Source organism: Sinocyclocheilus grahami, unplaced genomic scaffold (genome assembly GCF_001515645.1).
Source record: "Sinocyclocheilus grahami isolate Dianchi unplaced genomic scaffold, SAMN03320097.WGS_v1.1 scaffold526.1, whole genome shotgun sequence".
NCBI classification, from domain to species: Eukaryota; Metazoa; Chordata; class Actinopteri; order Cypriniformes; family Cyprinidae; genus Sinocyclocheilus; species Sinocyclocheilus grahami.
In genome coordinates, this window is record NW_015505705.1 from 717,611 (window position 1) to 722,909 (window position 5,299).

The window sequence follows — 5,299 nt, forward strand, 5'->3', positions numbered from 1 at the left end:
ACACCTGTGCTAAAATGTGTCATTAATAATTCATATTAAGGATTAATTAATAAAATAATCCTTAATAATTTTAAAGGGATATTTCACAAAAAAATTACAATTCTGACATTAATTACTCAACCTCATGTCGTTCCAAACCCGTTCATCTTTGGAACACAAATTAAGATATTTTTGATGAAATCCGAGAGCTTTCTGGCCCTGCAAAGGAACTACCACGTTCAAGTCCCAGAAAGGTAGTAAGGACATCGTTAAAATATCATCAGTGGTTCAACCGTAATTTTATGAAGCTACGAGAATACTTTCATTTTTGTGTGAAATATCCCTTTAATCATTTTTAGTTATTTTTACTTAGCTTTTTTTAAAATAATTTTTTCTTTTTCTTGAAATGCATATGAAACAGATTTTACATTTCTTGCATATGATTGTATAAAATTTTATGTAAGTGTTCCTTTTTTTATGCATTTACCAATAAATGATGCCCATTTGCAGTGACTGTTATATATTTGATAATACTGTTGCCAGCAGCAACATTTGGCACCTGCTGCTGTGTACATTACTGCTAATCAAAAAATCAATTATCCACATGATTCATTGGTGTCTAATCTCAAGGACTCCATTCGAGTTTACATCCTAAATTATTCGCAGCTGTTCCGATGTGATAACAGTTTTTCTTTATGGCCATCAACACACAATGTATGTAGCAACAACAATAATATGGCAAAAACCAAACCAGAAGAGTTCACTGTGGGGAAATGCTACTGATTACCACATCACAGGCGTTCCAAAGGTCCAGTTATTCACCAGTAAGAGGGTCGTTTATGCGTTATTTTGCATGGCACAGCTGCAAACCAGTCACTTAAAATTACAGTGTGACTCTCACGACACAATCCTGCTCTATGATCTTAATCATTAGTTCTGTCATTTGTGTATTTTTTAAAGTAATCATGTAGGCGTATTGGACATGAGTGTCATGCATGATAATGAATGTTAGTTCAAAGAAAGTATGTCTGTGGATAGCTTTAACAGGGTTCAGACAGACACTTTTCACACAAGCCTATAAATATCTGAGAAATGTCAGAATGTTGGACAGTAATTTGAAGGGCAGATGATGACCACCTGGGGAATATAATCAAGCCTACACTTCACTTTGATCCTCTGTTCCATATATGTGGCTCCAAAAGCAAAGCTTGTATGGCATTCCCTGAGGCTTTCTGAGATCATAAATACAAGATCATTAGAGGAGACATACAGTAGATGGGTCAGGGTGACTTGCAACATGCTGCAATTATGGTCATATTATTGCTATGTTCAGATAATTTTTTTCATATCAGATATTTTGAATATACTTTTAATTGTACACATGTGCTTGCATAGTCATATATGTAAGATGAAATCAATTAAGTGAGATAAATGTTCCTCCCACCATTAAAAAGGACAGAAAACGTAATTACTGGTAATTTTCATAATTCTCTGATGTGTATTGATTATGGTAAACCGCATGTAGTTGTACAGCACATAGATGATATTACTCAGACGACTTTCAAAAATATCAGTCCTTGATTGTTCATGAGGAAAATGGGTTTGTGTTTGTGGTTTGAGATGGTTTTTTGTCTAAACTGATTTGTTTGCATTTGCTGTGTCCCTCTCTCTTCCTGCCACAATCAACATGGCAAACAAGAAACTAATGGCAATAAAAAACAGCTAAAGTGGTCCTAATGTGTTCAGAGAGAAGAACGATTTGATGTTTCTTCGTAAAAAGGCCAAACATATGACTACTGTAAGACAATCAGAGAGAGAGAGCGAGAGAGTATTAAAATGTAATGTATTTTAAAATGACCATTTCTTTTTGTAAAGTTATTTTATTTTACTTTTACTTTTATTTTGCACTACTGATGCATTCAATTCAAATTAATTTGTATAGCGCTTATTAAAAATAACTGTAAAAGTAATGTCCATATAGCAGTTCTAAAATTACACAAATCATCCAGTAAGTTAACATCACATGTTCAAGCAAAAACAATGAACACATTAAAGCAATGATTACATGATGTGGTCATAATGATTGCAATATAAGGGAAATTAATTATTTAATTGATTTGTGTTTGCATATTCCAGACAGCGCATTAGTTTGTTAGAGGTTATTTTTCAGTTGCCGTTTTCGAGGTTACATCATTATGCCAGTAGGTGGCAGCAATGAACTGACTGAGTCATTGAATAATTCCTTCAACTGTTCCTAATTCCTGATTCATTCAAAACACTGATTAATTCAAGAAACAAGTGACTGCATTAATGAGTAAGGTAACTGTAAAAGTAATGTCCATATAGCAGTTCTAAAATTACACAAATCATCCAGTAAGTTAACATCACATGTTCAAGCACTAAACAATGAACACATTAAAGCAATGATTACATGATGTGGTCATAATGATTGCAATATAAGGGAAATTAATTATTTAATTGATTTGTGTCAGTGTTTGCATATTCCAGACAGCGCATTAGTTTGTTAGAGGTTATTTTTCAGTTGCCGTTTTCGAGGTTACATCATTATGCCAGTAGGTGGCAGCAATTAACTGACTGAGTCATTGAATAATTCCTTCAACTGTTCCTAATTCCTGATTCGTTCAAAACACTGATTAATTCAAGAAACAAGTGACTGCATTAATGAGTAAGACATTGAATCATACACAGATTTTTCAAAAACTGATTCCTTCAGGAATGAAACACGTGATTTATTTATTTACACAAAGACAATATTGTGTCTAAACTGTTGTATAAAACAAAACAATATCACACAGTCATCATAGTCATGCAGCTAGTCTTGAGCTCAAGTGAAATTGCTTATTTCATATTGTTTGATTTCTCATTGTACCCATCCAAACTGCAACTGTACAGATTTTGTCATGATAATTAAAACAATCTAAAATGAAAATAGAGACTTGAAGCTGGATTGCTTATTTTGTGGACATAATTTATCTTCATTATTATTATTATTTTTACATTTTCTTACTGTACTTTTGATACTTCATAGTTTTAAGACATTGTTCACATTATTTGAAACCAATATAATGAAAAATTGGTGTTGAAATGAAGTTTACCCCTGCTGTTAACTGTATATCTCATAAGTGATAATTTCTTCAAAATTATGCATTCTAAATCTTATTTTCAATTAAGCAAATAACTCTTAGTCTATAAATGGCACTCATATATTTTTTTTATTAAACAGCTCAGAGTGGCATGGTTGATTAAATCTAACAGTGATGTCTTATCTTAATTGCTATTCCTCTAGAAAACATCACTCTTCAACCTGATTTCAGTCTTTGCTAGTCAGTTACACAGTAAAACTGCATTTCAAGACCTTACTGTCACACTTACAGTGTTGGTAAACACACATAGATGATGAAGACAAAGATAAACAGTCTTTAATAATACACAGATAGGTAAATCCACACAGAGCGAAGGTTTGCAACATCGACGAGACCCGACAAACTCACACGGAACAGACAGGAACTTAAATACACAGACCAAAATAGGATAATCACTAGACACACCTGAACTGAATGGCGAAATCAAATCAAAAACCATGACAACTAACAAGACGGTGACAACAGTGCTAACAGAACTAGCAGGAACTGTGACACCTATGAATCTCTTATGAATCAAAGCACAATAAATACATTTTCATTTAGCAATGTTTGGCAAATCTTAATAGTACGATACCACAAAATGACACAGAAAACCTGTACAGAACATCTTTTGTCTGAGTATAATGAATTAGGTTTGTATGCAGAAGAACAGACTCCAGCACAATCTAAGAGTCAACAGTATGAACAGCTGAAAGCACCAGCTATTATCAGATCATTCCTTTAGGTGAAATCTCATTCTGTGGCATTCTTGTTATACTATCTTGTTGAGCAGACTTTGAGGAGATCTTTGAACCGTGTAGAGACACAACTCATATTCTTAGATTATGCCATTTTTTAGCACCAGTTCTAGTGTGATTCATCAGACTAAATGAACCGTAAACAAGTTTTAATGAGTTATTACAACCTTTTAAAGAGTTAGTAGATACTTAATTTAATCATTAGCACTACACTAGATTCTTCAAAGCATTATATTGAATTAAAAAGATATATATAAGCACCAGCTATTATCAGATCATTCCTTTAGGTGAAATCTCATTCTGTGGCATTCTTGTTATACTATCTTGTTGAGCAGACTTTGAGGAGATCTTTGAACCGTGTAGAGACACAACTCATATTCTTAGATTATGCCATTTTTTTAGCACCAGTTCTAGTGTGATTCATCAGACTAAATGAACCGCAAACAAGTTTTAATGAGTTATTACAACCTTTTAAAGAGTTAGTAGATACTTAATTTAATAATTAGCACTACACTAAATTCTTCAAAGCATTATATTGAATTAAAAAGATATATATCATTTTTGAAGATCATTACCCATTTATATTTCCTATATACCTTATGAATCTTATGGTTGCTCATTTAAACTGATTAACAGGAGTTTCATGCAATTTCTTTTCTTTAAAGAAATTGATTCGGGCCGACTAGCAAAACAAACTTGTAGCCAATCAGCAGTAAGGGGCGTGTCTACTCACGCCACTCGTGTCCGGTGTAGACACGTGTAACATTAGTTTTGCTTTGTTTCACAGAACTAATCGTTGCCTGGGTTGCGTACGTATTTGTGTGGGGCAGAGCTATCAAAATAGGAACAAAACCCTTTTGGGGTAGGGGCGTGTTTGTTTTGGTGATTTCAAATGTCAACATTGGCTACCAGAAATCGCTTACCCCACCTTTAAGTGTTTCCTCTTTATTTCACACACAGTGAAAGTACAAAGCATTTCCTAACCCTTGTCTGATCCGCTGTCTGCAGTCCAATAGCCTGGCAGGTTCTCCTTCAGTTGTTTTGAATGTTTTTTCAGCCTGAACTGGCAGATGGGGCAGCAGCAGAGGTTACAGTCATTACCTCACCGCCAGAAAAACACTCACCAGCCCTCTGGGCTCCATTAGGTTTTCCTTTCTGCACTTACCAGCACAACACGCACTTCATTGTTAGTCTATTTGACAGGAGTGAAGTGTTGGCTTTCATTGGAGCCACGAGCGTTACTCGATTATGATTCCATTCACCCTAAAGAAGTCAAAGATGATCTACCTTCCTCTTTGACTTGTTACCAGATAATTGCATAATACATTTCTACTCTGGGCCATTCTTCATTCTGAGTAAGATGTTTTAATAGCTTCACTTTCAATATGAATCAATTTATGACCAATGTGAAACTTTTGC